The 12508-nt window shown below is 41.9% G+C and overlaps 1 protein-coding gene across 1 annotated transcript in view; it reads left to right on the top strand.

Annotated features, from left to right (window-relative positions):
• Positions 1-3202: 3202 nt before the first annotated feature.
• Positions 3203-12508, top strand: part of LOC139746814 (ionotropic receptor 21a-like) — a 179106-nt gene continuing 169800 nt past the window's right edge. Inside the window, exon 1 of the mRNA XM_071658394.1 lies at positions 3203-3273. The gene's annotated coding sequence lies outside the window, so the exon portion shown is untranslated. The remainder of the gene's footprint in view (positions 3274-12508) is intronic.

Here is a 12508-nt window from a genome sequence, read left to right on the forward strand (position 1 = left end):
CCTTATTCATTCCCGTCTACACCCCGCCACACATGAAATGAAAACCCCCTCCCCCCAAAAGTGTGCGAAGTAGCGCTAGGAAAAGACAAGAAAGGCCACATTCGTTCACACTGAGACTCTAGCTGTCATGTGTAACGCCACGAAACCACAGCTCCCTTTCCACATTCAGGCCTCACAAATCTTTCAATGGTTTACCCAAGACGCTTCATATGCCCTGGTTCAATCCATTGACAGCACGTCGACCCCGCTATACGACATCGTTCCAATTCATTCTATTCCTTGCACGCCTTTCACCCCCTGCATATTCACGCCATGATCACTGAAAATCTTTTTCACTCCATCTTTCCACCTCGAATTTGGTCTCCCACTTCTCCTAGTTTCCTCCACCTCTGACACATATATCCTCTTTGTCAATCTTTCCTCACTCATTCTCTCTATGTGACCAAACCATTTTAAAACACCCTCTTCCGCTATCTCAACCATACTCTTTTTATTATCACACTTCCCTCTTAACCTTTCATTACTTACCCGATCAAACCTCCTTACACCACATATTGTCCTGAAACATATTTCCAGCTCATCCACCCTCCTTCGCATAACTGTCTGTATAGCCCACGCTCGCAACGATATAACATTGTTGGAACTAATATTACTTGAAACATACCCATTTTTGCTTTCCAACATAATGATCTCGACTTCACCACTTCTTCAACGCTCCTAGAACTTATGCCCTTTCCCCCACCCTATGATTCTCTTCCGCTTCCATTGTTCCATCCGCTGCCAAATCCACTCCCAGATATCTAAAACACTTCACTTCCCACAGTTTTTCTCCATTTAAACTTACCTCCCAATTGACTTGACCCTCAACCCTACTGTACCTAATAACCTTGCTCTTATTCACATTTACTCCCAGCTTTCTTCTTTCACACACTTTACCAAACTCAGTCACCAGCTTCTGCAATTTCTCACACGAATCAGCCACCAGCGCTGTATAATCAGCGAACAACAACTAACTTACTTCCCAAGCTCTCTCATCCACAACAGACTGCATACTTGCCCCTCTTTTCAAAACTCTTGCGTTCACTTTCCTAACAACCCCATCCATAAACAAATTATACAACCATGGAGACATCACGCACCCCTGCTGCAATCCAACATTCACTGAGAACTAATCACTCTTCTCTCCTCCTACACGTACACATGCCTTACATCCTCGATAAAAACTTTTCACCGCTTCTAACAACATGCCTCCCACACCATATACTTCTAATACCTTCCACAGAGCAACTCTATCAACTCTATCATATGCCTTCTCCAGATCCATAAATGCTACATACAAATCCATTTCCTTTTCAAAGTATTTCTCACATACATTTCTCAAAGCAAACACTTGATCCACACATCCTCTACCATTTTTGAAACCACACTGCTCTTCCCCAATCTGATGTTCTGTTCATGCCTCGACCCTCTCAATCAATACCCTCCCATATAATTTACCAAGAATACTCAACAAACTTATAACCTGTAATTTGAGCACTTACTTTTATCACCTTTGCCTTTGTACAATGGTACTATGGAAGCATTCCGCCAGTCCTCAGGTATCTCACTATGAGTCATACACACATTAAATAATCTTACCAACCAGTCAACAACACAGTCACCCCCTTTTTTAATAAATCCCACTGCAATACCATCCAATGCCGCTGCCTTGCCTGCTTTCCTCTTCTGCGAAGCTTTTACTACCTCTTCTCTGTTTACCAAATCATTCTTCCTAACCCTCTCACTTTGCACACCACCTCGACCAAAACACCCTATATCTGCCACTGTATCATCAAACACATTCAATAAACCTTTGAAACATTCACTCCACCATATCACATCACCACTACTTTTTGTCACCTCCCCATTAGCCCACTTCACCAATCTTTCCCTTTGTTCCTTTCTCTTACGCTTTTTATTTACGTCCTTCCAAAACGTCTTTTTGTTATCCCTAAAATTTAATGATACTCTTTCACCCCAACTCTCATTTACCCTCTTTTTCGCCTCTTGCACCTTTCTATTGACCTCCTACCTCTTTCTTCTATACATATCCCAGTCATTTGCATTATTTCCCTGCAAAAATCGTGCAAATGCTTTTCCCTTCTCTTTCACTAATAATCTTACTTCTTCATCCCACCACTCACTACCCTTTCTAATCTGCCCACCTCCCAAGCTTCTCATGCTACAAGTATCTTTTGCACAAGCCATCACTGCTTCCCTAAACACTTCCCATTCCTCCCCCACTCCCCGTGCGTCCTTTGTTCTCACCTTTTTCCATTCTGTACTCAATCTCTCTTAGTACTTCCTCACACAAGTCTCCTTCCCAATCTCACTTACTCTCACCATTCTTTTCACACCAACTTTCTCTCTACTTTTCTGAAAACCTCTACAAATCTTCATCTTCGCCTCCATAAGATAATGATCAGACATCCCTCCTTTTGCACCTCTAAGCACATTAACATCGAAAAGTCTCTCTTTTTCGCGCCTATCAATTAACACGTAATCCACTATATACTATTAGAAGTGGATGAATCATGAGATGCAGATTTTACTGAAATGTATCCTTTTTGAATGACCACCATGACATCGATATAATTAAATAGCTTCGTTGATATTAAGAACATTGAGTGTGGTGTGGGGAGTGGAAGTAAGGGCGCCATAATTCTGGGGGAATGTTGAAGAATCTGTACCATTCATCGGCATGAAATATTTCGCGACCTTTCATCAAAGTTTAGCTGAGAATTACATGTTAAAGTTTACAATGACACATGACCCTTCATCAGAGATTGACTGAAAATATCATTGGAATATGAAACTCAATCTTATTACGAAAACCTGCCTAAATTATTGGCTGAGGCATATTCTCTGATATATCACTTATCTTAGGCTTAGATTTACAGGCGCACACTGACAAATATGAATTCTGTGAGTAGTAGATGAGATATCTCTTGACTCAGAATATACAATCAAAATATTAACTCCTGTCTAAAGAATAAGATAAAAAAAAGGAATGAAAACTTTACAACCCTATAAATTTTGACTCACAAATGGTGACATTAGGAAGGACCTACTGATAGGTCGGTGAAGGTGATAAATTCTTTGCTTGGCAACCTTTTGTGCGGTACTTATCTTGGCGCGGACGGAGCAGCAGGTGGTTCAGCTGAACACCTCGGCTGGCGGTGGATGCAGCCACAATTCGCTTCCTCACACGCCTTCATCCCACTAACCTTTCACGTAAGTTGAGATCTGGAGAAATTACACCTCATTGTAGAGAGGACTGCTACGCCTTTCTTGCAATTCATTATGAATTGCAATTTGCATTTCATTAATCATTTGATCAGGTCCATAAATCACCTATAAATGCGAAGCACATGCGTTTGTTGAATGTGTTTGATGATAGAGTGGCAGATATAGGGTGTTTTGGTAGGGGTGGTGTGCGAAGTAAGAGAGTCAACAAGAATGGTTAAATAAACAGAAAGGACGTAGAGAAAGCTTTGCGGAAGATGAAAGCCGGGAAGGCGGCGGGCTTGGATGGCATTGCACTGGAGAGATTGTGCTTTTGATTGGCTGGTAAGGATATTCACTGTATGTATGGATCATGGTGAAGTACCTGAGGAGTGCCGGAATGCATTCATAGTACCAATGTACAAAGGCAAAAAGGATAAAGATGAGTCTTTAAATTACGCTTCAAATTACAGGGGTATACGTTTGTTGAGTATTCCTGGAAATTATATGGGAGGGTATTGATTGAGAGGGTAAAGGCACCTACAGAGCATCAGACTGGGAAGAGCAGTGTGGTTTCAAAAATGGTAGAGGATGTGTGGACAAGGTGTTTCCTTTCAAGAATGTATGTGAGAAATACTTAGAAAGCATATGGATTTGCATGCAGCACTTATGGATCTGGAGAAGGCATATAACAGGGTGGATAGAGATGCTTTGTGGAAAGTTTTAAGAGTATATGGTGTGGGAGTTTAGTTGCTACAAGCAGTGAAAAGTTTTTCCTAAGGATTTAAGGCATGTGTACGAGTAGGGAGTGAGGAAAGTGATTGGTTCCTAGGGAATGTCGGTTTACAGCAGGGGTGTGTGATGTCCCTATGGTTGTTTAATTTGTCTATGGATGGGGTGGTAAGGGAGGTGAAAGTAAGAGTTTTGGAGAGAGGGACAAGTACGCAGTCTGTTCTGGGTGAGAAGCTTGGGAAGTGAGTCAGTTGTTGCTCGCTGATGATACAGCAATGGTGGTTGATTCGGTTGAGAAACTGCAGAAGCTGGTTATTAAGGTTGGTATAATGTGTGAAAGAAGAAAGTTGAAAGTAATGTGAATAAGAGCAAGGTTATTAGGTTCAGTAGGGTTGAGGGGCAAGTAAATTGGGAGGTAAGTTTGAATGGAGAAAAACTGGATTAAGTGAAGTGTTTTAGATATCTGGGAGTGGATTTGGCAGCGGATGAAACCACGGAAGCGGAAGTGAGTCACAGGGTGGTAAGAGAGAGAAGGCGGGAACGATATTTCGAAGAGCAAAAATTGGTATGTTTGAAGGAATAATAGTTCCAACAATGTTATATGGTCGTGAGGTATGGGCGATAAATTGGGTTGTGCGAAGGAGGGTGGATGCGTTGGAAATGAAATGTTTAAGGACAATATGTGGTGTAAGGTGGTTTCAATGCGTAAGTAATGAAAGGGTAAGAGAAATGTGTGGTAATAAAAAGAGTGTGGTTGAGAGAGCAGAAAAGAATGTGTTGAAATGGTTTGGATAAATGGAGAGAATGAGTGAAGAAAGATTGACAAAGAGAATATATGTGTTAGAGTTGGAGGGAAGAAAGAGAAGCTCCAGACCAAATTGGAGGTGAAAGGATGGAGTGAAAAAGATTTTGAGTGATCGGGGCCTGAATATACAGGAGGGTGGAAGGCGTGTAAAGAACAGAGTGAATTGGAAGAATGTGGTATACCGGGTCGACGCGCTGTCAATAGATTAAAGAAGGACATGTGAAGCGTCTGGATGTGGAAAGGGAGCTGTGGTTTCGGTGCAGTACACATGACAGCTAGAGACTGAGTATAAACGAATGTGGCAGTTATTGTATTTTCCTAGGGCTTCTTTGCGTACGCAGGGAGAGAGAGGTGCTATATCATGTGTGGCAGGGTGGCGACTAGATTGGATGAAGGCAGCAAGTACAAATATGCACCTGTGTATTTATATATATACGTTAAGATATATAGATATGTATATGTATATGTGTCAGCGTTTATGTACATATATGTGTATGTGGATAGTTTGGGCATTCTTTCGTCTGTTTCCTTGCGCTACCTCGTTATCCCGGGACACAGCTGCTAGGCTTAATGAAATAGATATATACATATACATATATACATATATAAATACATATGTACATATACATGTATGTGAGAAGTACTTTGAAAAGCAAATGGATTTTTTTTTTTTTTTTTTTATACCTCGTCGCTGTCTCCCGCGTTTGCGAGGTAGCGCAAGGAAACAGACGAAAGAAATGGCCCAACCCCCCCCATACACATGTACATACATACGTCCACACACGGAAATATACATACCTACACAGCTTTCCATGGTTTACCCCGGACGATTCACATGCCTTGATTCAATCCACTGACAGCACGTCAACCCCTGTATACCACATCGCTCCAATTCACTCTATTCCTTGCCCTCCTTTCACCCTCCTGCATGTTCAGGCCCCGATCACACAAAATCCTTTTCACTCCATCTTTCCACCTCCAATTTGGTCTCCCTCTTCTCCTCGTTCCCTCCACCTCCGACACATATATCCTCTTGGTCAATCTTTCCTCACTCATTCTCTCCATGTGCCCAAACCACTTCAAAACACCCTCTTCTGCTCTCTCAACCACGCTCTTTTTATTTCCACACATCTCTCTTACCCTTACGTTACTTACTCGATCAAACCACCTCACACCACACATTGTCCTCAAACATCTCATTTCCAGCACATCCATCCTCCTGCGCACAACTCTATCCATAGCCCACGCCTCGCAACCATACAACATTGTTGGAACCACTATTCCTTCAAACATACCCATTTTTGCTTTCCGGGATAATGTTCTCGACTTCCACACATTTTTCAAGGCTCCCAAAATTTTTGCCCCCTCCCCCACCCTATGATCCACTTCCGCTTCCATGGTTCCATCCGCTGACAGATCCACTCCCAGATATCTAAAACACTTCACTTCCTCCAGTTTTTCTCCATTCAAACTCACCTCCCAATTGACTTGACCCTCAACCCTACTGTACCTAATAACATTGCTCTTATTCACATTTACTCTTAACTTTCTTCTTCCACACACTTTACCAAACTCCGTCACCAGCTTCTGCAGTTTCTCACATGAATCCGCCACCAGCGCTGTATCATCAGCGAACAACAACTGACACTTCCCAAGCTCTCTCATCCCCAACAGACTTCATACTTGCCCCTCTTTCCAAGACTCTTGCATTTACCTCCCTAACAACCCCATCCATAAACAAATTAAACAACCATGGAGACATCACACACCCTGCCGCAAACCTACATTCACTGAGAACCAATCACTTTCCTCTCTTCCTACACGTACACATGCCTTACATCCTCGATAAAAGCTTTTCACTGCTTCTAACAACTTGCCTCCCACACCATATATTCTTAATACCTTCCACAGAGCATCTCTATCAACTCTATCATATGCCTTCTCCAGATCCATAAATGCTACATACAAATCCATTTGCTTTTCTAAGTATTTCTCACATACATTCTTCAAAGCAAACACCTGATCCACACATCCTCTACCACTTCTGAAACCACACTGCTCTTCCCCAATCTGATGCTCTGTACATGCCTTCACCCTCTCAATCAATACCCTCCCATATAATTTACCAGGAATACTCAACAAACTTATACCTCTGTAATTTGAGCACTCACTCTTATCCCCTTTGCCTTTGTACAATGGCACTATGCACGCATTCCGCCAATCCTCAGGCACCTCACCATGAGTCACACATACATTAAATAACCTTACCAACCAGTCAACAATACAGTCACCCCCTTTTTTTATAAATTCCACTGCAATACCATCCAAACCTGCTGCCTTGCCGGCTTTCATCTTCCGCAAAGCTTTTACTACCTCTTCTCTGTTTACCAAATCATTTTCCCTAACCCTCTCACTTTGCACACCACCTCGACCAAAACACCCTATATCTGCCACTCTGTCATCAGACACATTCAACAAACCTTCAAAATACTCATTCCATCTCCTTCTCACATCACCACTACTTGTTATCACCTCCCCATTTACGCCCTTCACTGAAGTTCCCATTTGCTCCCTTGTCTTACGCACCCTATTTACCTCCTTCCAGAACATCTTTGTATGTAGCATTTATAGATCTGGAGAAGGCATATGATAGAGTTGATAGAGATGCTCTGTGGAAGGTACTAAGAAAATGTGGTGTGGGTGGCAAGTTGTTTGAAGCAGTGAAAAGTTTTTATCGAGGATGTAAGGCATGTGTACGTGTAGGAAGAGAGGAAAGTGATTGGTTCTCAGTGAATGTAGGTTTAAGGCAGGGGTGTGTGATGTCTCCATGGTTGTTTAATTTGTTTATGGATGGGGTTGTTAGGGAGGTGAATGGAAGAGTTTTGGAAAGAGGGGCAAGTATGCAGTCGGTTCTGGATGAGAGAGCTTGGGAAGTGAGTCAGTTGTGGTTCGCTGATGATGCAGCGCTGGTGGCTGATTCATGTAAGAAACTGCAGAAGCTAGTGACTGAGATTGGTAAAGTGTGTGAAAGAAGAAAGTTATGAGTAAATGTGAATAAGAGCAAGGTTATTAAGTACAGTAGGGTTGAGGGTCAAGTCAATTGGGGGGTAAGTTTCAATGGAGAAAACTGGAGGAAGTAAAGTGTTTTAGATATCTGGGAGCGGATCTGGCAGCGGATGGAACCATGGAAGCGGAAGTGAATCATAGGATGGGGGAGAGGGCGAAAATTCTGGGAGCCTTGAAGAATGTGTGGAAGTCGAGAATATTATCTCGGAAAGCAAAAATGGGTATGTTTGAGGGAATAGTGGTTCCAACAATGTTGTATGGTTGCAAGGCGTGGGCTATGGATAGAATTGTGCGCAGGAGGGTGGATGTGCTGGAAATGATATGTTTGAGGACAATATATGGTGTGAGGTGGTTTGATGGAGTAAGTAATGTAAGGGTAAGAGAGATGTGTGGAAATAAAAACAGTGTGGTTGAGAGAGCAGAAGAGGGTGTTTTGAAATGGTTTGGTCACATGGAGAGAATGAGTGAGGAAAGATTGACCAAGTGTCAGAGGTGGAGGAACGAGGAGAAGTGGGAGACCAAATTGGAGGTGGAAAGACGGAGTGAAAAAGATTTTGAGTGATCGGGGCCTGAACATGCAGGAGGGTGAAAGGCGTGCAAGTAATAGAGTGAATTGGAACGATATGATATACCGGGGTCGAAGTGCTGTCAATGGATTGAACCAGGGCATGTGAAGCGTCTGGTCTGGGGTAAACCATGAAAGGTTGTGTGGGGCCTAGGTGTGGAAAGGGAGCTGTGGTTTCGGTGCATCATTACATGAAAGCTGGAGACTGAGTGTGAACGAATGGGGCCTTTGGTGTCTTTTACTAGCGCAACTCGCACACATGAAGGGGGAGGGGGTTGTTATTCCATGTGTGGCGAGGTGGCGATGGGAACAAATAAAGGCAGACAGTATGAATTATGTACATATGTATATATGTATATGTCTGTGTGTGTATATATATATGTGTACATTGAGATGTATAGGTATGTATATTTGCGTGTGTGGACGTGTATGTATATACATGTGTATGTGGGCGGGTTGGGCCATTCTTTCATGTTTTCTTGCGCTACCTCGCTAACGCGGGAAACAGCGAAAAAAGCAGGAGGGTGAAAGGAGGGCAAGGAATAGAGTGAATTGGAGCGATGTGGTATACCGGGGCTGACGTGCTGTCAGTGGATTGAATCAAGGCATGTGAAGCGTCTGGGGTAAACCATGGAAAGCTGTGTAGGTATGTATATTTGCGTGTGTGGACGTATTTATATACATGTGTATGGGGGTGGGTTGGGCCATTTCTTTCGTCTGTTTCCTTGCGCTACCTCGCAAACGCGGGAGACAGCGACAAAGCAAAAAAAAAAAAAATATATATATATATATATATATATATATATATATATATATATATATATATATATATATATACATATATATATATATTTATGGATCTGGAGAAGGCATATGATAGAGTTGATAGAGATGCTCTGTGGAAGGTATTAAGAATATATGGTGTGGGAGGCAAGTTGTTAGAAGCAGTGAAAAGTTTTTATCGAGGATGTATGGCATGTGTACGTGTAGGAAGAGAGGAAAGTGATTGGTTCTCAGTGAATGTATGTTTGCGGCAGGGGTGTGTGATGTCTCCATGGTTGTTTAATTTGTTTATGGATGGGGTTGTAAGGGAGGTAAATGCAAGAGTCCTGGAAAGAGGGGCAAGTATGAAGTCTGTTGGGGATGAGAGAGCTTGGGAAGTGAGTCAGTTGTTGTTCGCTGATGATACAGCGCTGGTGGCTGATTCATGTGAGAAACTGCAGAAGCTGGTGACTGAGTTTGGTAAAGTGTGTGGAAGAAGAAAGTTGAGAGTAAATGTGAATAAGAGCAAGGTTATTAGGTACAGTAGGGGTGAGGGTCAAGTCAATTGGGAGGTGAGTTTGAATGGAGAAAAACTGGAGGAAGTGAAGTGTTTTAGATATCTGGGAGTGGATCTGTCAGCGGATGGAACCATGGAAGCGGAAGTGGATCATAGGGTGGGGGAGGGGGCGAAAATTTTGGGAGCCTTGAAAAATGTGTGGAAGTCGAGAACACTATCTCGGAAAGCAAAAATGGGTATGTTTGAGGGAATAGTGGTTCCAACAATGTTGTATGGTTGCGAGGCGTGGGCTATGGATAGAGATGTGCGCAGGAGGATGGATGTGCTGGAAATGAGATGTTTGAGGACAATGTGTGGTGTGAGGTGGTTTGATCGAGTAAGTAACGTAAGGGTAAGAGAGATGTGTGGAAATAAAAAGAGCGTGGTTGAGAGAGCAGAAGAGGGTGTTTTGAAATGGTTTGGGCACATGGAGAGAATGAGTGAGGAGAGATTGACCAAGAGGATATATGTGTCGGAGGTGGAGGGAACGAGGAGAAGAGGGAGACCAAATTGGAGGTGGAAAGATGGAGTGAAAAAGATTTTGTGTGATCGGGGCCTGAACATGCAGGAGGGTGAAAGGAGGGCAAGAAATAGAGTGAATTGGAGTCATGTGGTATACAGGGGTTGACGTGCTGTCAGTGGATTGAAGCAAGGCATGTGAAGCGTCTGGGGTAAACCATGGAAAGCTGTGTAGGTATGTATATTTGCGTGTGTGGACGTGTGTATGTACATGTGTATGGGGGGGGGGGGGGTTGGGCCATTTCTTTCGTCTGTTTCCTTGCGCTACCTCGCAAACGCGGGAGACAGCGACAAAGTATAAAAAAAAAAAAAAAAAAAATATATATATATATATATATCTTTTCTTTCGTACTATTCGCCATTTCCCACGTCAGCGAGGTAGCGTTAAGAACAGAGGAATGGGCCTTTGAGGGAACATCCTCACCTGGCCCCCTTCTCTGTTCCTTCTTTTGGAAAATTGAAAAAAACGAGAGGGAAGGATTTCCAGCCACCCGCTCCCTCCCCTTTTAGTCGCCTTCTACGACACGCAGGGAATTGTCATGTGTAATACGCTGAAACCACAGCCTCCTATCCACAACTAGGACCCATAACCTCAGACAGTTTTATATTTCATTGCTGTCAAAATAACTTGTAAAAGAGAGCTTCACATTGTATATTGTATGTAGTATTTTCTATTTTTTCCATTTCATTGTTATTTCTATAAAAGTGGCAGTGCGAGAGACAACACAGCCCATGGCAATCATTGGAAAACTACTTGTTGATATGGCTTTCACCTATATTTGAATGTGTTAGTAAAAAAATTTTTTTACAAAAGGTGTAGGGTGCCTTGTGTTTCATATTCTGTTAACTGTACATTTGGGGCATTTTTTAATATTTAGCTTTTTTATCTACCTCTGATGCATTGTAAAATGTGTGCATCTCTCCCTTTGCTGTTAGTTAACATGTAAATATAGGTATAATATTGTACCATTTTATGAGCACATTTTAGAATTTATTATGAGTTCAGAACCTCAAGAACATCTGAGGAAGAGCACTGCAGTTATCTATCTATATCAAAATCTCTGATGTCCATATGATTAAAAATTTCATTATTTCAAATCGTGCATCATTATAAAACCAAATGAAATACCAGATATAGAAACAATTATTGGGATTAAACTGAAGTATACATATTATAAATACAAAGGGTATGGGAGTATGAATTCTTTCTCATCAAAGGTAACTAACAGGGGTTGAAAACCACCCATAATTTCTTGTACACAGTTAAGTTTCTAAAAGATTTAAAGGGTCGAGAATCCAAGCTGTGGAAATTAGACTGAAAGGAACACATAGTAAGACTAACAGAATGAAGAAATGTACAGGGAAGTAACTGTGGAGTGGGAGAGGTGAAAACTAATACTTTGATATGGTTGAGGCATGTGAAAATAATGCAAGATTGGGAGTTTAAGAGAACAGTGTGTGACAGTACAACAAGTTATCTTGTGAAAATACAGTGAAAAAGTATTGGAGAGAAATCGTAGGATGAATGCATGGAAAGATGTATGCAAGAGAGGCATGGATATATATATAATGTATTTATAAATATATATATGTATTTAGGGAAGCCGTGATGGCTTGCGCAAAAGATGCTTGTGGCATGAGAAGCGTGCGAGGTGGGCAGATTAGAAAGGGTAGTGAGTGGTGTGATGAAGTAAGATTATTAGTGAAAGAGAAGAGAGAGGCATTTGGACGATTTTTACAGGGAAATAATGCAAATGATGTTTAAAAGAAAGATGAAGGAGGTCAAGAGAAAGGTGCAAGAGGTGAAAAAGAGGGCAAATGAGAGTTGGGGTGAGCGAGTATCATTAAATTTCAGGGAGAATAAAAAGATACTTTGGAAGGAGGTAAATAAAGTGTGTAAGACAAGGGAACAAATGGGAACTTCAGTAAATGGGGCTAATGGGGAGGTGATAACGAGTAGTGGTGATGTGAGAAGGAGATGGAGTGAGCATTTTGAAGTTTTGTTGAATGTGTTTGATGATAGAGTAGCAGATATAGGGTGTTTTGGTCGAAGTGGTGTGCAAAGTGAGAGGGTTAGGGAGGATGATTTGGTAAACAGAGAAGAGGTAGTAAAAACTTTGCGGAAGATGAATGCCGGAGGTCAGCGCGTTTAGATGGTATTGCAGTGGAATCTAATAAAAAAGGGGTTTACTGTATTGTTGATTGGTTGGTAAGGTTATTTAATGTATGTATGATTCAT

The sequence above is a fragment of the Panulirus ornatus genome, chromosome 5 (assembly GCF_036320965.1).
Source record: "Panulirus ornatus isolate Po-2019 chromosome 5, ASM3632096v1, whole genome shotgun sequence".
Lineage (NCBI taxonomy): Eukaryota > Metazoa > Arthropoda > Malacostraca > Decapoda > Palinuridae > Panulirus > Panulirus ornatus.